Source organism: Ailuropoda melanoleuca, chromosome 12 (assembly GCF_002007445.2).
Source record: "Ailuropoda melanoleuca isolate Jingjing chromosome 12, ASM200744v2, whole genome shotgun sequence".
Taxonomy (NCBI): domain Eukaryota; kingdom Metazoa; phylum Chordata; class Mammalia; order Carnivora; family Ursidae; genus Ailuropoda; species Ailuropoda melanoleuca.
Window position 1 is genome coordinate 64,221,578 of NC_048229.1, and position 26,161 is coordinate 64,247,738.

General features: G+C 44.2%; 1 long non-coding RNA gene across 2 annotated transcripts in view; it reads left to right on the forward strand.

Annotated features, from left to right (window-relative positions):
• LOC105239323 overlaps positions 1–26,161 on the forward strand; it is a 69,276-nt gene that overhangs the window by 3,087 nt on the left and 40,028 nt on the right. For both annotated transcript variants that reach the window (XR_004619252.1, XR_858168.3), the window contains exon 2: positions 4,349–4,494. This is a non-coding gene — a long non-coding RNA (uncharacterized LOC105239323). The remainder of the gene's footprint in view (positions 1–4,348; positions 4,495–26,161) is intronic.

Sequence of the window (26,161 nt, forward strand, 5' to 3'; positions counted from 1 at the left end):
TCTTCTAATTAAGTAATGAGGGGATTAACCAGAATGTTGAATCTCAGACGTGGGATTGGAATGATTAACCAGGGCTAGGTGTTGAAGAGCCTAGTATATTACGCTAGTGTACTATAGCTTTATTCTAAAGATAATGAAGGTTTTTAACGAGACATGCATTTTGAAAAGGTCTAGGGCCCGGGTGGAGAATGGACAGAAGATGAGGCTGGGATGTAGGTCAGAAGCTGCTGCAGTGACCCAGCACAGTAGCTATGAAGATAGAAAAGAGAGGGCAGGTCTCAAATGTATTAAGGAGGTAAATATTGAAAGAACTTGTGAGTGATGAGCTGAGGGCACAGAGGAGAGTGGCGAGTCAAGGGTGATGCCCAGGTGTCTGTCTTGGGAAACTTGGTGGATGGATGGTGGTATTTTCCTCTGAGGTGAGGAATAATTAAGCAGCAGGTGGGTTTGAGGTGAGCAGGAGACATCCGGGTGAGATGTCCAGTAGGTGATTTGGAAGTTGGCTTGGGAGGATGCCTTAATATTTGGAAATTCATGGCCAAAGAAGAAATAACCAGAGGGACTATTGCTTTAAAACTAATTAAGACCCAAAAGACAGATCCTGAGAGCCTGCCATCCTTGAGAGGTGTGATCCAGAAAAAGAATCTTAAGTTATCAAGTTATGAGCATACACATCATAATTGAAACCATGGGAATGGATGAAATTCTTCACTAGAGAGGGTCAAAGAGAAAACCAAGGTCCCTTGGGAAATACCAGTGTAGCTAACTCTTGGGAATGGTTTTGAAGGGGAGGAGGGAGAAAACCAGAAAGGATGTAGAGTTGAGAGACAATTTTGTTTTAAGTTGGGAGAGATTAAGGACATTCAAAAATGCTGATGGGAAAAAGCCAGTAGAGGGACAGTTGAAAATAAAGGAAAGGGAAGGGTTGAAGGGTAGAGTGAGGTCAGCAAGACGGTGGGAGGTGGTGGGGTTCAGAGTCAGTCTCAGGCAGGAGAAGGGCCCACTTTTCCTTTAATATGGGAAGGGAAAAAGGAAGGAGGAGTTGGAGATGTAGGTAAGTTGGTAGGTCAGTAGGTAGATAGTTGGGAGGTAGATTCAAGAAATGGAGGCAGTTCAAACTGGCCATTACTTCTCATGTGATGTCAGAGACAAGGGTATCTGCTCAGCGTGAGGAAATGGGATGAAAAGGAAAGCTTGGAAAAAAGAGTGAAAATGTTCAAGATAGCTGCTGTGGAAAAGAGGAGGGAAAGCTAATAGCAACCCACAGAGCCTGCAGAGCAGTGGTGAGGTCCTGATGAGGCTGGAGGCAATGGGTTTGTGGGGACAAGTAATTTGCAGGGTTGTAGGCTTTCTTCAGCATTCTGTCAGCCCTAAGATGCGCATGGAGAAGGCTACTGGTGAGGTTGATCCAGGTCTTGGCTTTGCTGGAAAGCAAGAAAGCAAGGAAGTTGGAGATACTGACAAGAGAGATAGAAGTGCTCATTCACCAAGAGGAAGGAGGTGAAGCCAGGATAGAATGGGCAGCTGAGGGGGTTGGAGTTCTCAGTGTAGTGAGAGGATAGATGTGATGGGTAGGAGGGAAGAGCAGGGAGGGCAGGCAGTGCTGACTAAAGGTAGAGGAACTCTGGCCAAGGACAGTGGCAGGGTGGCTGGAGTGGACAGAGGATTGTCATGGGAAAGCACTGAAAGGCAATTTTGTATGTCATCAGCAGGTCTCCCAGAAAGATAGATGCTTTGAAGGAGAGAGGAACCCAAGTAGCCTTTTGTCAAACTGTATAGTGAGTGGGAAGTTAACAGATGGTAAGGAAGAGGGATAGGGTGCAGAGACCTCTGACATGAGTGTCTCAGAAATCAAGATGTTGGGGAGCTAAGAAGAAGCCCTCTTAACCTCATAAGAGCCATGAGCTTTCTTGGGGCGCCTGGGTGGCACAGCGGTTAAGCGTCTGCCTTCGGCTCAGGGCGTGATCCTGGCGTTATGGGATCGAGCCCCACATCAGGCTCCTCTGCTATGAGCCTGCTTCTTCCTCTCCCACTCCGCCTGCTTGTGTTCCCTCTCTCGCTGGCTGTCTCTATCTCTGCCGAATAAATAAATAAAATCTTTAAAAAAAATAAAAAATTAAAAAAAAGAGCCATGAGCTTTCTTATACATATTTGTAGAAGTATCATCTCAACATCATCTACACACGATCAGTTTTATACATACCTATAACGCAGAATGTCTACGAATAAACTTAACAAAACCAAAAAACAATTCTAGATTTCGTGGTGAAATTGTATCAACCAAGTTCAATGTAGTGATTCCTGCAATTTGTATTTTGGTGTAGTTTGTAGATTTGAGTATGTGCATATCAACTAGAAAATGTGTTTAAGAATTTTGCAAATTTCATTTCTTAGCAACGATTTGTTTTCTCAGTTTAGAACATAAATTAGAGAACTTGTGTTGATTTTTTTTTCAAATGTAGAGCTTAGAGCTTAATTCATGCCTTTGAAATGCCATGAATTTGAAATGCAGCCATTTTCCTTTCTGCATCCTTGAAAAGGATTACAAAGATTTTATTAGTTTTTTAGATAATCTTGCCAGCACATACAGACTTTCCACAAGAGTCTCCTATCAGTAATGTCGGTTTCTGAGTGATGCTTTAGGAGTGTTGTACGTGAGCTATGTAAGACAAGTCAAATAAGCAGCCAACTTTAGGATTTCCAAACAGCAGCTCAGTTTACAATTACAGGAGTTGGTATAGAATATAAAATGTGCACCTAAATGTTAATTGAGAACAATGATCTTCATAATTTTTAAAGAAAAAATGACAAAATCAGTTAATTGCATTGAGCAATCTTTGTCTTAAAAAAAAAAATGTTGGGACACTGGGTGGATCAGTTGCTTAAGTGTCTGCCTTCGGCTCAGGTCATGATCCCAGATTCCTGGGATCGAGTCCCACATCAGGTTCCTTGCTTGGTGGGAGTCTACTTCTCCCTCTGCCTGACGCTCCCCCTGCTTGTGCTCTCTCTCTCTCTCTCTCTGACAAATAAATAAATCTTAAAAAAGAAAAAAGAATAATACATCATCCCTAGTATATAATATAATCTTAACATCTTTTTATTTTTCCACATTGCAGTCTACACGTAGGATACACACACACATATTTTTATACATATATTTATTTATTTATTTATATAGTCTTTCATATCTTTTATATTCTGGAAATCATGGTTTTAGATGTAACTTTGAGTTCTGCTTTTTTTTTTTTTAAGATTTTATTTATTTATTTGACAGAGAGAGAGACAGCCAGTGAGAGAGGGAACAAGCAGGGGGAGTGGGAGAGGAAGAAGCAGGCTCCCAGCGGAGGAACCTGATGTGGGGCTCGATCCCATAACGCCCTGAGCCGAAGGCAGACGCTTAACGACTGCGCCACCTAGGCGCCCGAGTTCTGCTTTTTTAAACATAACATGTAATAAGCATTTTCTCTTGCTAAGATTGAATTCATTTTTCAGTTGTTCATTCATGCATTCATTCAACAAATATCTAATGAGCTGTTTTTGTGTTCCAGACAGAGCTGGGTCTATAGTGGTAAACAGGATGCAGGACTTGCCCTCAAGGGGCAAAGATTCTTTATAAACACCATCTGTAATGATTGCCTAATATTCCATCAAAACCATACTATACTTAATCTCTTCCCTGTTTAAGGCTTATGTTTATTACTAATAATGATATAATGAATATTTCCAAGTTAATAGCAGTTTTCCTTTAAATTATTCCTTAAGGTAAATTCCTAAGTGAACAGTTATTGAATTGAAGAATTAAAAATAATTTTGGTGTTTTGATACTATTTGCCACATTGATTTCCAAAAAAAGTGATACCCATTTTACCCAGTCAGCAGCAAGAATGTTCCAGCTTTATACAGCCTCTCCAGCAGTAGACATTTCTTTCTGTTTTGCCTAATGTAATGTATAAAATGATTCTTCTTTTTATTTTTGCATGTAATTGATATCTAGTAAAAGTGCCCATTTTCCTTTTTCTTTTCTTTCCTTTTTCTTTCTTTCCTTTTTCTTTCTTTCTTTCTTTCTTTCTTTCTTTCTTTCTTTCTTTCTTTCTTTCTTTCTTTTCTTGTCATTGGTTAATTCACTGTGTCCCTAGGAGGCTCTTGGAGGGCCATTGTCCTATCTTGTCGATCATGCCTGATGTTTAGCACACATTGGAGGCTTATAGCATCTTAGAGTTGCAAGGGATTGCATTCATCATCTAGTTCAACTAAGATTTTTGGTAGATGGCTCTCCAGCCTCTGTTTGCATATCCCTGGCAATGGAGACTTTACAACCTCATGGGGAAATCTGTCTTGTTTTTGGCAGGCTCTACAGATGTCGAGGTGGAAGTGGGTCCCAGTGGCTCCCACGTGACCCCAGTTATGTCCATGAAGCAGCAGAGCCCACATGCCACACTACCTTGGCTGCCCATCTCTGCAAATATGTGGCCGGACTAGAATGTTCAATCCCAGGTAAGTCTGGCAGGCCCAGAGGCCAAGGCACTGTCCCGCCCATAAGTCATCAATGTTGAATTGGAAGCAAAGGAGTAGGGTCTGCTCTGCAACCTTTTCAGTGATTTGATGGGTACAATCTCAGTTTCCAGTGACGGCAGTTTTCCTGCAGCACCCAGTATGAGGGTGTCTGTGGTATAGGAGGCAGGGATGGAATTCCAGATTCAGTGGTCACAATGATGTCTTCTTAGACTACTGTTGAATTGGGGTTTAGGGCATTGTTTCTGACTGTGTGCTTCTAAGCCTGATTTTCTACCCTCTTGGAGATTTTGTGAGCTACTCACTGTCTTTTAATTTATGTCCTTTACTGTGCACATCAGTTAAAGTTAGTAACTTTTGCTTGCAACTAAAAATCCTAACCAGTACATTCAGAATATGAAAAGTGTATTGGAAAGTGCTAAGCACCACACACATACAAGATATTTTTGTTTGGGATTTTGATTCTTAAGTAGTGGGTGTGAGGGCAGTGGGGGGTGGTAGGCCTGAACTCTGTACCTTCTGAGAGTTCAGACAGGTCTAGGCATGCCTGGAGATTTGGCTGGTGGGCGGGTATGATGGCAGGAACCTGTGGGCTGGACCCTGGCTCAACGGTTAAAGGCTGACTGCTGACCCTAAGGCAGTTGTTATGGAGATGGAAGCTGCCAGAGGGCCTGCCTGCTGGACACACATAAGTAGGTGTGCTGCTTGCTCTCTCCTACCCTTGGACCATTCCCAACAGCCAGGGCCAGGAGGTGGGGTTAGGCTGTGAAGCAGGTCTCTTGGGGCTGTGCAGCTGTCCTTGGGGTGTCCTCATTGGGGTGGAAGAAGAAACCTGCCTGGATATGCTCCCCACCACTGGCATCACAAGAGGGATTCGAGTAGGTTGGTATTCCATCCTGTGCTACCTTTCGGCTGCCCTTCATCCCACTGAACTATAGCTTGGCTCTCCAGCCCAGCCTGGCTGTGCCTTCAGAGTCCTGCCTTGCCTGCTGCCATCTGAGTTTATCAGTCCTGGGGTACCCAGGTGGGGCTGAGGCTGGCGCTACTGCTGTGGTCAGTAACAGACCCTTGGGAGCTTTGTGACATTGAGATTAGCCTCCCCGGGACTTTCTGTCTTAAACTCCAGATGACCCCCAAATCAGCCCTTTTGGGTATGTGCATGGGGGGGGGGTGCTCCTGCCTGAGGGCATTCCTTGATCCGGGTGTACAGTGAACACTGGTGCTGGCCTGATCTCTGCCTTTGCCCAGTATGCTGGTGCACTTCCAGGGAGCACTAAGATCATGATGTGTTAAAATCAGTCAGGGGTCATGTATTGGGCCCGGGCTATGGTCATATCTGAAATGTGGTAGCATTGAGCATTGTTCAGAGGAATCCTCATCGGGAGCTATAGGTTCTATCCTTGCTATAGCTACTGATTTTGTGATGTTAAAATTACAACTACCGATTTTAATCCTCTTGCCAAGTATGACTATATATATAACATTATTTTGATATCAAAACAAATAAAATAAAACCCACTATAAAAACAAAATAGAAGTTCTTAAACTTTAGCATCTGATCTAGATAGGCTTTCAATGCCTGAATTACTCTGTGTCAGGTGTTACTCTGGCACTTTACATGCTTTCTCTTACTAATCTTCACCATAATCCCATGAGCTGGTTACCATTTTTAATTCCCATTTTACAGACAAGGAAACTGAGGCCCATAGAGGTTATAGGACTAGCCCAAGGTCACACAGCCAGAAAGTGGGAAAGCTGGGCTAGCCATCTCCTGTCAGAACCCGAGAACTGCCCTTCCCTCAGTTGATTCCACTGTGGAACATCTCCGGATATTGAAACATTTTCCCTTACATGCAGCTAAAAATCTGCTTCTCCCTAAGTTAGTACCGTTTCTGTTTCTGCTTATGCCAGTAGCCCACCATGGCAGCCCCTGGTGTGCCAATCTTTTAGCTCAGTTCTCTACTCTAGTCATAACTGAGGGCACTTCACCTTCTTCCTCAGGGAACATCTGAACCATTTCGTATCAGCTAACTCCTTAAGACAGTCACTGTAGGAAGGTTATGGCTGGGAAGCTCTCCAATTTTCTAGTTACTTTGACTCCAAAGACACTGGCATGCAGTCTTTCTCACTCCTGGCAAGGTCATGGCAAGAAATAATGAACCTAGCCACAAGCCTTAGGAAGGACTTGGTAGAAAGTTCTTCTGTGAGAAAAATGGCAGTAAAACAGTCAAAACAGTAGAAACAGTATCAGTACTGTGCTAAGGATCATATTGCTGCAGAAGAGTCTTCTGTCCACCTGACTGGAAGGCAGGCTTCATGAGGTTGGGAATTTTTGCTAGTTTTGTTTCCTGTTGTACCCCCAGTGCCTCGAACTGTGAACTGGAGCATAGTAAATATTCATATATCTGTTAAATGAATTACTAGGACAGTTCTGCCTCTGGTGTCACTTCCTCAGGTTACTAAGTTGTTTTGGAGAATAATGTGATCTCCCAAGCCCATGGCTTTGAATTTCTTTTTCCATTTTGTCACCAGCAATTTTTCTAGTGTTGTTGTGATTTTGATTCATAAGAGGATAACTTTAGCCATATGTAAAGTACAGTGGATAAATAAACCTGCTTCAAAAACAATTTCATTTGTTCTTGTAAACCTAGGTGTAAACTGGAAATTGGTTCAGCTTGGTAAAGGGCAATATGCAGGAATTATTGGATTTCTAGTCTCCCATCTTTTGGAAAAACATTCTGCCTTGAATGTTGAGCTTGAATTCAGAATGTGAAATCATTAAGAAGGAGCTAAATGAGAGGATTGTCAGTCCTTACGTTTTTCTCATTGTTTACACACAAATAATACATGCTCATTGTTAAAAATGAAAATGTATGGGTAAGCAAAATGATGAAAGCACTTATAGTTCTATCACTCAGAGGTGATCACTGTTACCATTCCTCTGTTTATATCAAATACTGAAATTAGTTAATATGGCTTTATGGTTAATATGGTTCAGGGAAGGAGCTACATTTTTCTGACTAGGAGATCTGGTTCCCAGCCCAGGTCTGCCTGTGCTAAGAGCAGCAACAGACTGAGTCCAGCCAGACACAGCTCACCCCTAGCTCACATCCTAGAATCTGACCTTAGAAGGTGACCCAAGAAGTAGCAGAAGGCTAGAATAGGAGGGAGTAAGGAAAACAACTTTGCCCTGGCTGAACATCCCAGATGTGACAAATTTCCCAACGTTTTCCTAGAAATGGGAGTGTCTTTTCCTGAGAATTGAAGCTGATCTTGGGAGAGTTTGCCCTGGGATGACTCGAAAGTCAGAAACACAGACTGTGCAAGCAAGGCTCTGGGGACAGTGAGGGTGGTGAGCATGAGGACTCACTGTGTAATCGTTTAGTTTGTCTTCTGGACCAGTTTTCTTCTATACCGATTTCCTAGGAAGGGGCCATGTCACTTCTGGTTTGTGACTCACAGCAGGAAAAGGTGGATATGAGTGTGAATCGGACCTGAGGTCATGTCCTTGGGCATCTTAGCATCTTCAAGCTGCCCTTGGGATCCCTGGGGGGTCTGGGGCATGGGCCTAATGACATATGTTTTTCTTTAAAATTTTATACAAATTTTGCTATGTCTTCCATAATATTTGTCTTAGTATTAAAATAATATTTTAAAAATCTTTAAATGAAGTTGATGTTCCAGGGTGTTAGATATACAGGCACATTGTGTAAATGTTGGTTGAATGAATGACTTTTGTTCATCTTGATATCCAGAATGCTCTTGCTTAGATCGTGGCAAATCTGAAAAGACATGATAGGACTACTGGGCTGAGAGGTAAAGAAATTAATACTCTATTGGGCACCACCTATATGCCAGGTAAGGTACCAGGTGTTTTACATATATAGTCTTAGTTTAATCCTCATGACCTTCCAAGAATCCCTAAATTACAGCCAAATAATTGGAGAATCAGAGAAATTAGATAACTTTCTCAAGGTCTGGAATGGGGCAGAACCAAGATGAAAATCCTGGTGTGTCTGGGCCTCTGCTCTCTCCACATGCCATGTAGCCCCCTGAGGCCAGGTTGCCCATCAGTTTCTTAGAGATTTCATGGGGAATATGGCCCACTTCTCTGTCCTGGGAGCATGAAAGAAACTCCCCATGTTCTGTCTTCCTGTACTGAAGTCTGAAAGAGCAGGGGTCCCAGGGCTTGACTGTGGGCAGAAGGCTGCAGCACCTCTGGGAGTCTGGAGCACATCTCCTCATTCCTGAACAGGCCAAGTGGGAGTACACTGGGATGCTCCATGAGGAGAAGGGCTCACTTGCTATGTTATTTCAGGATAACAACCATTCAGGGTGGTGGTTGGCATTTTTAGCTCGTTTAATCTTTTGAACTTTGTTCCTACTTTGTTATGGCTCAGGTTCAAGTTTCACTGTCTCCACTCAGCCATGAGTTGAGTGTCCGTGGTTGAGGGACCCACCATGGCTTTGTGGAACTCTCCAAAAGCACAAATTACAAGGTTCCAGATTATTCACAGATGTCCAGGGGTGGTTGTTAACATGATTATTCAGTGAGGGCATTGTGGTCCCTGAAGCAGATGTGGCTATTTCACCTTCCAGGGAGAGCCCATGGTGTCTTTCTTCTCTTTTGGTTAAGCTCATGGCACCCTCTACTCTTTCTTCCAAAACTCCTTCCCTAAGGCACAGGGCAGGCAGGTATGTGTCAGGTGGATAGGGCACTTGAGCCTTGAGAACTGGATTCCTTAAGACAATTATAGGTGTTTGAAAGAAAGTAAATACAGTGTGAACCCACTGTGTACAGATTAGAGAAGGAGCTGGAAGACATGTTCTTGCATATTAAGTAGCCTCCAGGTCTCCTTTTACCTCTCTGTAGTTTTAAATTTTTCTGACATGAATGTGCATTGTTTTTTTTATAAGAAAAAAGGGAACTAGAAACAAATCCTATTGTTGGATATTTAAGTAAGTCTGACTTTTTTTTAGTATAAATAGTGCAGAGCAGGAATAACTAGCTGAAAATGAGTTAAAATTTATAAAGCACAGAAAGTAGATCCTATCTTTAAATTCTGAAAAATGGATAACATTGCTTACAGATGTTTGAGGGTGATAAAACTGCTGCAGTGTTCAGTAGCATGGTTTCTATTCAAAAAGCAATGACTAGACATAATAGTGTCCATCCCATTTATCCAATAATAGTTTATCAAGTTGACCAAATTACTGCATTTTAGAAACTTGTAAACTTATCTTTCTAAGCACCTTTGACACCAGTCACCTGCACAGGGGTGGGAAGTAAAGATAAGAATCTCATCCCAATATTACCTCTGAGTTTGTGGGGTGGTCATAAGGCCAAAAGATGTGGGCTGGCAAGGTCATGTGCCCTTAGAGGCATTTGACTCTGGTCACTGATGCAGAAGCAAGGTGCGGTGTGGGTTGGTACTTCAATGTTGAAAACATCAACTCCAGTCGTTTGAATGGCTCTTCTGTTTACTATCTTTTAAGTTAGAACAGGCTATTGTCTTTTCCATAAAAGAAAACTGGAGGGCTGCCTGGCTGGCTCAGTCGGTAAAGCATGCAACTCTTGATCTTGGGGTTGTGAGTTTGAGCCTCACATTGGGTGTAGAGCATACTTAAGAATAAAGTCTTTAAAAAAAAATAAAAGAAAGAAAGAAAACTGGAAAAGTCTGTTTTGTCTGCCAACCCCAGCTATTCCCAGAGCTGCTCTCATCTACCCAGCACTCCGTGGCCTTAAGCCGCATGTCCAGCTGTGCCCTCTCTGCCTACCCCAGCCTGTAATAATTTAGTCTCCCATCTTGTCTGCAGGACTTCAGAGCTGTTAAGCTCTACTGGAACAAAAGAAAATTAGCACCACCACAGAGATATGGTTTCCAACTCAGCTAGCTCTTTGCCACTCCTTTTATTCACACCTGGCCAGATACTAGCCCATGGTGGCTGTTCCCTGCTTGTCCAACTCTCCTCAAATTGTCCACGCCACCACTGTCTTTATCACCAATGACCTCCTACTTCTGCTCCAGGACAGTGAAGCCTATCAGGTTCTCAGTTCCTCTCTTCCTTGCTTCTAAAAGGATCCACGTGGCATTTCCAAGATAATCCTCCTAGGCGCCCCCCTCCCACCCTCTCTTGCCTCTTCCAGGATCCAGTACAATACATTACCTTCTTTCTCTGACTCTCTAATCCTTCATCTGTGTCTGCTTCTTTTCCTTCACCCTGCAAGCCTAATTCTTTCCCATTCCAGACGCAGGCCCTTACCCTCACTTTCTCTTCTCTGGCAATTTCCACCCCTCCCTTTATAAACTTCTTGAAGGTAGCCTACATTTTATGCCTCCATTTCCTCAGCTTCTTTCATTCCCCACCAAGTCTGGGTTCTACCCCCATCATTCTACCAAAATTGCCCTTGCAATTTTTTGCAAAATTGTCACTAGCAGCTTTTTAATCGTCAGATTATTAAATGACATCTTTTCACCAGAACTGACCTACCTCTATGATATGTGATCAGTTTCTATAAGTCCCCCTTAAAACTCTTGTTTCTTTGGCATTTTTTTTCCCCTGATGCTTTCTACCTGCTTCCTCTGACCTCTCTTCATCTAACCAATCCTTTAATACTGCTGTGCCCTGAAATTCTGTCCTTGACCCAGCTTCTCAGCCTTTCTACTTCGGCTTCCTCCCATGAGCTTTTTAGTGGCAAGGGATTTGGGCTGTGGCCAGTGGCTGCCCAGCAGAGTTCTTAGAGCCGGAAACATCAGGTCTCTTTGATCTCTAACACAGCACATAGCCTTGACACCAAGGAGTAAATTTCTAATAATGGAAATTCGCCATTGGACCCTTGGTGGATTGGATGAGGTAGGTCTTAGAGGTAACTGATATTCAACCATGGGAGGCCATCCCCTTCCCTGCTCCAGGATTTAGCCAACATGGAGGACGTAGAGCTGACACACATGAAAGGTCTAGGCCCACAGGGCTGCTTCATGTTACAGTCCATGTAGCTCTAATTCATTTGTCTTCATTGCTCTATAGTATTCCACCATGTGGGTATACTACCACATCTATTCTCCTGATAAATATTAAACTTATTCCTAGGGGTTTTTTTTCCCCATATTTCCCACAATGTTCTGTAACACTCTCACACTGGTCCCCTGTGCATATGTGCAGAATTTCTCTAGGGTGTGTGTGCATCTTGGGTTTTACTAGTGGATGCGAAGCTGCTTCCCAAAGGTTGTACCAATGTGCACTCCCACTGGCTTGCATAATAGTTCCCAACATTTTAAACCAAATGTAAAGATGAAAACTCCACCTGCCCCAGTCAAGCCAGTGACTTTTCTTTGCTCCCAGGCAGCTATCTGCTGCTGGAACACCCCACATGTCTATGCGAATACCATACCAGACCCCATGTCTGCTTTCCAGCCTTGCCTGGCCCCTCAGCGCTGTTTGGCAGTCTTCTGGCTAAGCCCTGTTGGGAGAAGTCCCCATGCTCCACACTGAAGCTATTTCCACCTTTTCCAGAATTGGAACTTTCTCCTATAAGTGCCTGTTGCCAGAGCTAGTTACATAATTTGTAGGAAGTGGGGCCCCTTGTTCAAAGAGCAGAAAAAGCTTTTTTTAGTTCTGCGGTTTCCCTCTCTTGACCTGTAGTAGTGTTTTTAATTCATTTTTTAGTGTTGCACTTCCTCAGGCATAAGGGTTGCTCCCAGTTCCATGTGCAGACCCTTACCATCCCTGGGGCCCTGCGGTGTGGCGCGGCACACACAGCCAACCATGACCCTCCCTTCCAGGGCTGGTGCGGCTACTGGATAAGGGTGGTGGGCAGACAGCAGAGAACCTGTCCCAGGGAAGGTGGCCCTGGGGGAATCAAGGTACCCAACCCTTGGTGCATGCTCTGTTGTCCCATCAGACTTCGTTTGTAAGACATCAGCTCAAAGATAAAATTATTAAGGACTTTGTGGTGGCCACGATAGAGCATTAAATCCTGAGTTCAGGGCCCAGGACAACTGTGCTGGTTGCTTGTCCCTGAAGACAGCCCCATAGGCCACACCCCTCACACCCAGGTGCCGAGATCCCCTCTCCAGCCATATTCTGGATTAGCTGGAGAGAACCCACTGTGAGTGTGTTGAGTTTAATTGGCACAGGTGTCATGTTTTTGCAAAGAGATCCCCAAATTGTTAAGTTTGGGTCTGTTTGGAGCTTTCATTCTTTCTTTTGTTCACAGTGGCTTTAGCCACTTAACCTAATTCTTCTCTTGGTTCTCTTTGTTTTAATAATGTAAGAGTATTTTTATTCACTATGGTTAAGTCTTCAGGTACCAAAATAATATTTAAAACTATTTGATGGCAAAGGATGGAAACTCCCTCTAGAGACTAAGCCAGCTACAGCTCTATCTGGCTAATCCAGTGTGTGGCTCTTGTCCAATCTTGTGAGATACAAAATCACCGTGATAATCACCGGTGAAAATAAGGCAATTTTGACTAACAGAAATATAGTCCAACAAAAAAAATAATAAGGCGTGATAAGAAACAGTGTAAAAGCTAGCTTTGAAATATTTCTGAACAAATTTGATTTTAAAATTGCAAGACTATTTTTTCAACAAATATTGAGAATAGAAAATTAATTTCATATTCTGTTCAATATGAGTAGAAGGCACTCTCAATGTGAACTAAAATTGGATTTGGGTCAGAATGGAAAATTTGAAGAGTTCTAGGATTTCCTGAGATTGCATAGCTAAAGACTTTGTAGGAAAAATCCTGTGTGTGTGTGACTATTCTTGCTGTTTTAAAATATTGGCCCCCAAAAAAGACATTTCTAAAAATAAATTTGGTGTCAGTTTTGTTTCTTCTTTTTCTTCTCCTCCTTCTCCCTCCTCCTCCTCCTCCCCTCCCTTTCCCCCTCCTCCTCTTCTTCTTCTCCTTTTCCTTCTCCTCCTCCTCCTTCTTCTTCCTCTTTTAAAAGATTTTATTTAGGGGTGCCTGGGTGGCTCAGATGGTTAAGCATCTGCCTTCAGCTCAGGTCGTGATCCCGGGGTCCTGGGATCGAGCCCCACATTGGGCTCCCAGCTCAGCAGGGAGTCTGCTTCTTCCTCTCCCTCTGCCTCTCATCCTGCTTGTGCTCTCTCTGTCTCTCTCTCTCAAATAAATAAGTAGAGTCTTTAAGAGAGAGTGTGTGAGCAGGCAACACGCAAATGGGGAGGGGAGTAGGAGAGGGAGAGAGAACTTCAAGCAGCCTCTGTGTTGAGCACCAAGGAGCCCAGCGCAGGGCTTGATCTCAAGACCCTGAGATCACGGTCCGCATCTGGCTCCCTGCTCAGCAGGGAGCCTGCTTCTCCCTCTTCTTCTGCTCCACTGCTCCTGCTCTCTTGCTTGCTCTATCTCAAATAAATAAATAAATAAAACCTTAAAACAAAACAAAACAAAAGACCCTGAGATCACTATCTGAGCTGAAATCAAGAGTTGGACACTTAACTGACTAAGCCACACAGGAGCCCCTCTTCTTCTTTTGAAAAGTAGTTTGGGCTAACATAGTTTTTTGCTATTCCTATACACTGAAATTTTCCAGAATACTGGGATCTGTACATCTATTAGTAAAGTTTGCTAAAAAGTAAAGGAAGCAACAAGGAACAGCCACATTTTTGTTTATTCATAATGTAGCTGCACATTTTTGTAGTCATCTATTAACTGACTCACCCAGAGCCTGGGGGGCAGATTCTGAATCTGTCTTATGATAAACGAAGAGCAACAGAGCAGCTTGCTTGCCCTGCCTGAGAGAAGGTGGTGGTGTGGTTGCAAGGAAAGCAAGTTATATTTCTGGGGTGTTTGTGTTGTGACACTTGTTTAACACATATCCTTAGTTAAGCCTCACAACTGAGCCACTTGCAGGTGGGGAAACGGAGGCACAGAGCAGGGTAGTCTCTTGGCCAAGGCCACAGAGTGGAGAAGCCACAGAGGCTGTCCAGTTCGAACTCCTCTCTCCCTCTCAAGAACAGCAGGGAGTCTGGTGGTGCTGAGCCCTTGTGGTCTGGGGGAAGAAACTGAGTGTTCTCTGAGGGCACACATGCCTCTGGTCTGGTTCTCCTTTCTCTGTTCTCCTCTTCAGCTAGCTGTCCTTGGTCACTCAGGGCACATGGTTAGAATTGGCTGCTTTTAGAGGAAGGCCTCTGAGTACTCTGAGTCTTCCACGAGCCACAGAGGTTTAGAGGAAATTCAGTTTCTCTGATGGGGGAAGATGAATGGCCCAGAGTTCAGCCCATGCAGAAAGAGCCATGCTCCATGAGCAGGACTCCCCTAGGTAGCCTGACACAGGGCAGAAGGTTTTTGCAGATCCGGAACTGAGACCAGGAGAGAAGTGGTCTGCCTAGGATCCTGTAGGAGACTGTGGCAGAGCCTGGCTCAGTGCCGGGCTGCCACTGCCTTCGCCCTGGTTAGCATGTGCCGTGCAGCTGCACATGGCCAAAGACAGCGCTTGTGGGACTGGTGGGCGTTGGCATTGTGGCGCCATTCTCATTCATTAGGAGCCTTAGAGCCACATTCTTCTTGGGAGTTGATGACATGTTTCTGAAACCGAATTAACTCTAATGTTTGAGATCCTGGGATCCAGAATTGATATATGCGTCTCATGTCTTATCCCAACTCTGTTCCAGATTTTGGATGATGAACAGATGGAAGCAGTTAACCTGAAATTCCCCAGGGCCAGATTGACTAACTGTATCTTTGTGGTCTGCAGGAAGTAAGAAAACCTTCTGAAGTGCTATATGCATGGAGTGCCATGCCCTGGGGAGAATTTAGCTCAGGCTGCAAGGTGAGTGAGCTAGTGCACTCTTCAGAGCACCCAACAGGCTGCTTCTTTACTCCAAGGGTGGAGCTGTCTTGGTCATTGTGGCTTTTCTTTCTGCTGGCCTGTCCCATCTATCTGGCTTGCTTTGTCTGACCCATCAGTATCTCTGAGATGCCTTGGGACAAGAACACGTAAACCCAGACGAGAAAGATGCCTAATTTGATAGTTGTCCTCAGCTGAGTTCCCCACAGTATCTCAGATTTCTGGCCTTAAGCTTCTCTTAGTGACTCTGGATACCTCTCAGCTCAGCTTCTGGGGTCTCCAGGAGGCTTCCCACATTCAGTCATGACTGCCCCCTCAACCCTGTCTCTTGAATCTTGAGCTGTACGTGCCTCCAGCTCATGCCTGGCCAGGTGTCCTTAGTCCCCCCCATCCAGCTGATGAGTGACCTCTAATTTCTTACCAAAAATCCCCGTACTTTGCTCTCTTCCCGAGAGCCACACTCTCCTTAATCTGTCTGGGCCAGCCCCCATCATATGGGTCTGGGAAAGCCCTGTGGCATATGACCAGCTAATCTGATAGTTTGGCAGGTGGGTGTGGAGTCGGTGTCAGAGTAGCATCAGATGGGAGCTGTAACAGCTGGAGGATGGGGAGGGCATCTGAATGTGGGGCTACCCAGGAGTCAGGCCAAGGAGGTCTGCTGGAAGAACTAAGGGTTTCTGCCTCTCATGCATCTCAGCTGAAAATGTGTGGGAGATGGAGCCATGGTCTCCGGTCCTGACGACAGTGTGCTGCTTATATTGTTGACTCACAATGTGGCCCTGTCCTTTATTGTCACTCTGCTTTTTTTTTTTTTTTTTGAGATTTTATTTATTCATTTGAAAGAGATAACGAGCAGTGGGGAGGGGTAGAGGGAGAGGGAAAGGAGAAGCAGACTCCCTGCTGAGCAGGGAGCCCAATGTGGGGCTCGATCCCAGGATCTGGAGATCATGACCTGATCCGAAGGCAGACACTTAACCAACTGAGCCACCCAGGCATCCCTACTGTCCCTCTGCTAACTTGGGCTGCTCCTCTCCTTCCACCTCTTAGGTCCACTTTCTGAACTTATCTGCTCACTTGTTTATTCCTTACTATTTCCCTGAAAGCCTAGCCTTTGCTCCCAGCCACGTTGCTGGACTTTGGGCCCAAGGCTGGTGCAGGAGCTGTCCTGCTAAGACCAAGAGCAGTACATCAAGCCTTCAGGAGGGGCCTGTGACTTTCTTTAGACCTTCTTGGCACTCAGCCAGCCCTGGCCACTCACTGAACCTGGCTAGGATTCACACACACACACACCCACACACACATACAAACACACACACACATACATACAAACACACACACACACCCCCACAGATATCACACACACATATACCCCCCTCCACACATCCATTTGCTTTTGGTTGAGGTGTTGGCTGCTTCTTCCTTTGTCTGGCCCTACCCTATTCTGTCCTAAGTTCTTTCTCTCTTCACTCAGGGAGGGAGTTGTAGAGTTTTGGAGTTCTGCCTAAACTGTGTCTGGCGTCCAACCTGGTCAGCCCTGTTCTTGCTTCATGACCTCTCAGGGCTAATGCTACAGGGCTGAGGCTGTGAGAACCTTGAGGGCAGGGGCCTCATCCATCTGAATGAGGCTGAATCCACAGGACCAACATATAATAAGTGCCCACTAAATATTCAAACAGGGGCTGAGTTCCTAATAAGAAGGTAGGTGGCCTCAGGGTCAGGGCCCGGGTGCCCCCTCCACCCTGTGCTGCATAGACATACATCTCTGTGTGGTACACGTTAAACACCACGTATTGGGGCACTGAGATCAATAGCAAAACCCGTGTCATTCTCCACAGGACTCTGCAGTGGCTTTAGTGCCTTCTTGTTCACACCCTATTTCCCTGTATGCCAGCAGGGACAAAAGCTCTCCTGGGAAGACCATATTCTATTATAACACAAGTGGGAAACGTGCTGTGCCAATGTGAGCCCTGTGCAAGTGCTTGGTAAGGGGAGAGGTCTTCCAATTTTGGCCTTGCCTACTGGGGTGGCCATTCTGGGCACTTGATTTCAACTAAAATTCGTCAGGAAGATTTGCTTGGTTACCCGACCTGGTGGCAAGTTGTTATCTGGTGTCTCCTGGGTGAGAGATCTAGAAAGCAAGCTTTTCCCACTATTTGGGCAGCTGAACTCAGTCAAGAATGTCTGGGAGGATGAGGAGTGCTCCTCAGTTCTGAGCCTATAGAGACACTGGGCTGAGGGGGGAACGAGGATATGGGTCAGAGCCGAACACAGAACAAGGCCTGTGGTATTCGCAAAGGTCAGTGGGGCATTGGTAGTGACCCAGAAAGAAAGCTCAGACTGTCTGCCATGCACAACCCCTTGCCCCTGTGGCCTGGCCCTTCTCAGAATCAAGGTGAACTTCCTGAGGAAATAGAGCCACAAAAGAACCCAGAGGAGAGAATGACTCTCAGTAGAAGAATCGCCCTGCTTCTCAGGCATGCCTGAAAATCCATCTGCAGACAGTTTCTGCAAACCAGATCACTTTGTGGATGCCTGTGAGAGACTATGTGACTTAAAGGAACACCCGGAACACCTGTCCATCAGGTGTCTGATTCCTTTGTCATTGTAATGTTGTGATATAATAAGAAATACAAAAAAAAAAAAAAAAGAAAGAAAAGAAGTACATACTTGGTCTTTGTCACTGGTTCTTAGCACAGAGCTTCTAAAATCCTTGCAGCTTCCTGAGTGATAGAGCTGAGAGGGGTATTTTTTTCTTATTCATATAAGGCCCTTGCAACCAAATCTGAATTTATGCTGATGAGGGGATTTGGGGTAGGGAGGATGGGGGTTGGGTTCCAGAGGAACCAGCATGTGATTAGAGCCTTGGAACTTTCAGTCCCCTCTCTAGCCCCCACCCCCAATCTCTGGGGAGGGGAAAGGAGTTGGAGATTGATTTAAACATCAATGACCAATGGTTTAATCAATTGTGCCTGTGTGAAGGAGCCTCCATAAAATCTGTAAATGAAAGGGTTAAGAGAGCTTCTGGGTTGGTGGACACATTGAGGTGCTAGGAGAGTGGTGCACCCAGAGAGGGCATGAGAGCTCTGCACTTCTTCCCCATACTTTGCTCTCTGCATTTCTTCCATTTGGTTATTCCCAAGTTGTACCCTTTATAATATACTAGAAACAGAATAAAGTGTTTCCCTGAGTTCTGAGAGCCATATAGCAAATTATTGAACTTGAAAAGGAGCTTATGGAAACCCTTGATTTGCAGCCAAGTTGGACAGAAGTGTGGGTAACTGGGGTACCCACTACTTTCAGCTGGTATCTGAAGTGGGGGCAGTCTTGTGGCCCTGAGCCCTTAACCTCTGGTGTCTGCACTACGTCTGGGTAGTTAGTGTCAGAATTGTCTAATGTGAAGGGAAAACCCACACTTCAGTGTCAGAAGTGTTGTGAGGAGAGGAAACAGTTTTTCCTTTAGTCATATGAATAGTAACCCCAACACATATGTCCATTTTGTGGCTGGACTTTTTTGAATCCAGCTTTCCTTAAGTGAGGCTCATGCTATCAAGGAAAACCCACAGGGGGTGAGGGCAGATCACACATGTTGGCAGGTCTGACCACAGGGTGGAGGATTGCATTCTTAGCCTAGTTGAATGCCACAGAACTTAACTCCTTTGTGTAGAGTCAAGTGTTTGGCCCTCAGGAGTCAGGACCTCAAGAGACTTCAATCAGGCCAGCGTGGTAAAGATTGGAATCTGGGTTTAGCCAATTGCTGGAGGAGCACCTTGCACATAGCTTTGGCTTCCTGGCTCCAGAATTTCACAAGTCACTGTAGGTTATGTAATGACCATCTTGTCTGACAGCCCCGACCTGAATGGTGAGCCCTGAGAGTTCACTTCCTTCAAGAGCCAAGTGTGGCTCAGCATCTCATCTCTGCCTTACCCAGCTCTGCAGCAGTGTGAGGAGTGTTCCTGGAGTGAGTTGTTGCACATTCCACAAACAAGGCAGGAATGACAGTACCCCACACGTTCCATGGTTGGGTGGATTCCTCCAGGAGCCCAGTGTGATCACCACTGGCCTTGTGCTGCTGTCCAAAGAGGCGGCTCCATCATTGTCATCCTCTTCCTCAATAGGAGACTTGACACAGCTCTGTCCCTTGAGAAACCTAGAACAAGTGAGGGACCTGGATGGCAGACGAGACATAGATTTCGTAGACAAACTCCACACCCCACCAGGAGAGCAGAGGAGTGATTGGTTTCCACCAAGGGGCCCAGGGCTGATACCTTCTTCCGTCTCTTTTGAACACCTTTATTGAAGTATAACTGATATAAACTGCATATATTTAAAGCATACAGTTTGATGAGTTTGACATATGTGAAACCAACGCCACAACCAAGACAAGGAATGTATTCGTCAATCATTTCCCTGTGCCCCTTTGAAATCCTTCCTCCCTGCCTTTCCTGCCCCACTTAGCCAGCCACTGATCTGCTGTCAGCCACTGTAGATTAGTTTACGTCTTCTAGAATTGTATATATGTGGAATCATATGGTATGTGCACTTTTTTTGTCTGCCTTCTTTCATAACCTCATCGTTTTAGGGTTCATGCATGTCACTGCATGTATGAATGGTTTGTTCCTATTTATTGCTGAATAGTATTCCATTGTGTGGTTATACCACAGTTTGTTTATCCATATCCATTCATATGTTGATGGACAATTGAGTTGTTTCTAGTTTGGGGCTACTATACACATAGCTTCTGTGAATGTTCCATGTACAAGTATTTGAATGAGTATATGTTTTTTATTTCTCTTGGGTAATTACCTAGGAGTGGAATGGCTGGCTCATATGGTAGATGTATATTTTAACTTTAAAAAACTGCCAAACTATTTTCCAAAGTGGTTAAATCATTTTACATTCCTACCAGAAATTTCTGAGAGTTGTAGTTACTCCATATCCTTGACAATATTTGGTATGATCATTCTTTCTAATTTCAGCCATTCTAGTGGGTGTGTAGTGGTATCTCATTATGGTATAAATTTACACATCCCTAATAACTAATGATGTTGAGCATTTTTCCATGTATTTACTTGCCATTTCTATATTCCTGGGTAAAGTTTTTCTCCAAACATTTTTACCTTCCTCTAAATTTGGGTTGTTCATATTAATATAACATATAAAATAATTTAATTCATATGTTGTGACACATTAAAATAGTATATGTTGTATATTATATTCCATATTATGTAAAACTTATATATTATATATAGATATTTATAAGCTATTTATCCACCAAAAGGCTTGTATTTCAAATATGTTATATTCCCCCTTGGCATTTATTGACAAGTTCTGTGATGAATTGGCACAGGGTAACAGCTATGTTGAAATATCGAGGAAGAGACTAAAGTTTCTAAAGTTTGCTTATTGCAAATTCTTTTCCTAGTCTGTGGCTTACCTTTTCATTTTTGTAGCAGTGTATTTTGAAGTACCAAAGTTTAAAATCTTGATGAAGATTTTTAGATCAATATATTGATTTTTATCCTTTGGAGCCTGTACTTTTGTGTACTATGTAGGAAGTCTTTGCCAAATCTGAGGCCACAAAGAATTTCTCCTATATTTTCTTCTAGTCATTTTGTAGTTTTAGTTCTTACAGGTAAGTCAGTGATCCATCTTAATGTTTGTATCTGATGTGAGGTAAGAGTCTAGGTTCATTTTCTTTCAAGATTTGTGGTGCTGTGGGTCAGTATTCTGTCTTCTCCCCACCACACCTCCATCTCCACCTCTTCATGAATTCACCATCCTGTTCTAGTCTCTGATATATCATAAGCTATTCAGCCTCTGACTACCCGCTGTCTGCTCAAGTATTTGGTGCAGACAGTGCTCTGGATGCCCCGGAGTTTCCATCTGGCATTGATCATGGAGGCAATGACCAGACAGCCTCCTTTTGAGGCCATTCGACTCTTGATGGTTGTTTAATTCTGGTGACAGTTTGCCTTCCCTGACATCTGTCTCCTGCAGTGACAGCCCAAGGGTCTGGAACTCTCCAGTGGGAGAAACAACCACTCTTAGGGTTCTAAAAACCAACTGTAATCTCAACTAGCCTGACATCCTTGTTGGCACTTGCAGCAACCCTTGTGTGTGGAAGGGAGGCAGCCTTCCTGAGTGGAGCCAGCTGTTGCTGTTATCTTCATACCACGAGTGAGCAAAGTGAGGTTTCATAAGATTCAGTGACCTGCCTACGGTCACCCAACTGGCTTACCCCAGAGTGCCTTAACTCCTGGGTCCAGAAAGGACCCAGGCTTTCAGGCCAGCAGTTTCCACTCTATAAAATGCTGCAAGTTGCATGTGGAATTTTCCTGCCAAGAAGACAAACTGCAGCCCCATGTTCTTTTATGGTTTCAAAGAAAAGCAACTTCAATGAATAAAAGGTTTCAAAGGGCATATTTAAGGTCTTGGGTGCAAGTCAAAGAACTAGGTGTGGGAGAGGCTGGTTTTCCCTTTGTCAGATGGATCTGGGCTTTATTTTTTCTTCTACCTTTTGTTGGGTCCAGAAAGAAAGTGCTCCTGTGGGGTTCAGGACTCAGTTCACAGCACTGAGACTGTGGAGGAAAGAAGAGAGGGGCTGCCTGATATACATTTCCTTCAGTCCTGCACGCAGCACGCCCTCCACAGTGCCTCATCAAGACCCAAGTTTCTCAGCCTGGTTTCCTCAGCCTGGCTCACTTCCAGCCTCAGCCTCTTTTACCTAGCCCTTTCATCTGGCCTCTATCCACCCAGCCAGGCTGGTGGCCTCAGGGACATCCACACCCTTTACCTAGCGTCCACTCTTCTCCTTGTCCCTCAGTTTTGTACACGAGAACCTCTGCACTTGTTCCCCCAAGAACCAGCTTGCATTTCAGTTTCTGGCAGCTGGATGGGCCTGCTCTGGCCCTGGCACCCTCTCATGTACTCAGCCTGTCTCCAGGGCTCAGTCTTGGAGACCCACTTCCCCTATGGCCTGAAACTGGTAATTAGGCCTCATCCCACTTCCCTCTGCATAGCTTTCCTGTGTGACATACTTAACTCCCTGCCTAGATTGTAAGCTCCTTTCGGACATGGACAGGCAGGTCTGAACCTTCCTCATTCCATCGTGTCTCCTTGGCACTTGGCATCATCCACCAGCACCAAATCCATACAGATTGCTTTAATTTGGTTTCCCTGGGTCTGATTCTTGGCAGGAAGGTGGGAGGTGTGTCAGCTGCAGTTTATAGTTTTCCTTTGAATTCTGGAAAGGAATGGTGGCACAGAGATGCGTACCTCTGTCAAGGCCGGAGGCCTGGCCTTAATAGAAGCTGGTGTTCACCTCTGAAGGTGAGAGGAATGAGAGGGTCCACAGAAGAGAAGTCCTCATCTCAGAACCAGCCCTTACACTACCCAGGAGTGCCCCTGCCCACAGAAACTTCTGTGTTTCCCACACAGAGAGGGCATGTGGCTGGGATAATTACATAGCACAGGTATGAATGCTCTACATGACAAGCTCCAGGAGAATGTGCCCTGTCCTCCGAGGCTGCTGCTTGGGACAGGATCTGCTTGTGTGCAACTTCTACCTGTCTGCTTGAGCTGAATTTTAAAAATTCAGAAAACATGCCCATCATGCACCATAGAGGGTACTTCTGGGGATGAGCAGGCATGGTCCCGGCTCCCAGTAAACTCACTGCCTGGCAGGCCGGTGACACATGAACACACTCAGCATGATGCAAGTCCCCAACAATCACTAAAGGCAGGAGATCTTTATTGAGGAGGAGACATTCGGATGAAATTTCGAAAAGGCTAGGATTGGAGAAGGAAATTTCAGGAGGAGGGACTGGTGTGATCAAAAGCAGAGTTAGGATCATGCAAAGCATGCAGACGACAGAACAGTGAGCATTGCCAGAGTAGAGGCTGAGATGGGAATTTGGGACCAATCTGTATAAATCCTTGAAAACCAAGAGACAGAAAATAGAATGGCAGTTGCAAGGGACTTGGGGGAGGGGCAGTTGTCATTTATGAGTACAGAATTTCAGCTTTGTAAGATGAAAAAGATTTTGGAGATGAATGGTGGTAATGGTTATACAACAGTGTGAATGTACTTTAATGTCATGGAACTGGACACTTAAAAATGGCTAAGATGGTAAATTTTGTTATGTGTATTTTACCACAATTGGGGAAGAAAAAAAAGAAACCTTGAAAGCCAGCTTAATGCTTAAGGGCATGGGACCTCTGAGACAAGCAAACACAGGTTTGTTGCTTTATAGTTGGGCAAACTTGGGCAAGTTAGTTCATTTGTCAAAGCCTGTTTCCTCATCAATAAAACTGGGATGATGTTAAGACCAGCTTGTGGAGTAGCTGTGAGGAGTAAGTGGAGGTATCGCTGTGCCGTGCAGTTATGAATACAGTTTCTGAGTCTCCTGCCTCAGGGAGCCCAGCATCGCCGTGGTTGCGGGGGAGGCCGCCGGCAGGGCAGGCGGTGAGGCCTGCTAGTGTTCAGACATCTAAAGTGGAAAAGTAGTGTGGGGGCTGTGTCTGGAGGTAGTGGGGGTGCCCTGGGGATGGATAGTGACTTTCCATAGTCATGAGGAGCAGAAAACAAGACCCAGCTTCATCACATACACGCACACGCACACACGCACAGGTGCACGCACAATATGATATTGAATCCTATTTTGTGCTTTCTCTTCTCATCTTTTTCGTTTTGCTCTTTTGGACTGAATTTTTTTTTTTTTACTATTGTCTTTTTTCTCCTCTACTAATTAGAAGTTATACACCGTGTTTCTTTTTCTTTTTCCTTTTAGTGGTTACCTAGAAATTACCATATGCATACTTATCAAGGTCTAAAGTTAGTTACTTTACTTTCCTCTTTGGTAGTGCAGAATCTTAAAACATCTTAACTGTTTTCCCCCTCATTATTGTTTTGTACTTTAATTCTGTCTTGTTTTGCTATAACCTCGCAAGACCTTATTATTATAGTATAAGCCAACATTTGTTTAGCTTTATGCACATATTTACCACTCTTTTTTGGCTCTTCATGTGTTCTTATAGCTCAGATCTTCCATCTGGGATCATTTTCTTTCTGCCCAACATACATTCTTTACAACATCCTTTAATGAGAGTTCCCCGGTTACACATTCTCTGTTTTTGTTTGTCTGAAAACGTGTTTGCTTTGTGCTCATTCATGGAAGATGTTTTTACTGGATGAAGAATTCTGGGTTGTCAGGTCCCTTCCACCCCCAGTGTCTACTGTTGCCATTAATAAATGAGCTGTTAGTGTAAGGTATACTACTTTTCTTTGCCTCTCTGTCTTTCTCACTCCACCTATCTCTGTCCCTTTCTCTTCTTAGGTGTGTGTTTTGCCATTTGCTTTATGTGTTTAAATGTGTGTTCTTTATTTTCCTTTTCCTTTTTAAATTCCTGCTTGAAATTCTTTGAGATTCTTAACATCTCTGAATGGCATCTCTTATCAATTCTGGAAAATTCTCAGCCAGTATCTCTTCAAGAATTCCCTCTTTCCATTCTCTCTCTTTCTTCTCCTCCTAGAATGCCTACTAATCATAGGCCACTCTTTTCCATGTCTCTAAACCCTTCCCCCATATTTTCTATCTTTTTAAAAATACAAATGTTTATAGTAGCATCTTTCTTTCTTTTTTAAAGATTTTATTTATTTGAGAGAGAGAGTGCGTGCACAAGTAGGGGGAGGGGCAGAGGGAGAAGGAGAAGCAGACTCCCTGCTCAGTGGGGAGCTGGACCTGGGGCTCAGTCCCAGGACCCTGAGATCATTACCTGAGCCAAAGGCAGATGCTTAATGGACTGAGCCACCCAGGCACACTTGCAGCATGTTTCTTAATAGTCAGAAAAGTGGAAACAATCCAAATGTCCATCAACAGGGGAATGGACATATAAAAGTAGCATATCCGCACAATGCAACATTACCCAGCCGGTGTAGGAGTAAAGCACTGACACATGTTCCAACACGGATCAACTCTGAAAACTTTTATGCCAAGTGAAAGAAACCAGTCACAAAAGACCACAGATTGTATGGTTCCATTTATATGAAACATCCAGAATAGGCAAATCCGTAGCGAAAGTAATCAGTGGTTGCTGGGGTCTGGGGGTGGGAGAGAATGGAGAGTGACTACTAATAGGTGTGGAGTTTCTTTTTGAGGTAATGATCATGTTCTAAAGTTAGGTAGTGGTGACAGTTGCACAGCTCTGTTAATAAACTAAAACCTACTAAATTGTACACTTTCAAAGGATGACTTTTGCAATATGTGAATTCCATATTCTCAATCCTTTGATCTCTCTCTGCTCATTTTTCTTGCCGTCTTTTAATCCATCTGCCAGTTCGCAAATGGTCCCTTTAGCTAAGTTTAATCTTCCACTGTGTTTTAAAATTCCATTTATGGTCTTTTTCATTTTTGGGAGTTCTGTTTGCTGCTTTCTCAGATCTGTTGGGCCATTCTTTATAGTTTCCTATTTTTTGCAGATATTTGCAAGGTTGTCTTCTATTTCATTAAACATGGTAAGTATGGTTGTTTTATAATCTGTCCTCGGCAATTCTGTTATCTGAAGCTGTAGGTTTGTGCCTGCTATTTGTTGTCTCTTCTGGTTCTTATTCATTGTTTCCTTGTGTGCTTGGTTATTTCTGGGTTGTGTACCACTCAGTATACCAGAGAGTTATTAATGGGTATTTGTTGAGGCCTGGGATGAAGATGCCTTCCCCCAGGGAAGATTTATACATCCTTCTGCAGGGTGCTTCAGAGTATTAGCAGTGCAGAAGTACTTTGCACTAAGTTCATGACTTAGTTGAACCACACCAATGATGTGAGTTAGCTTGTGGCCT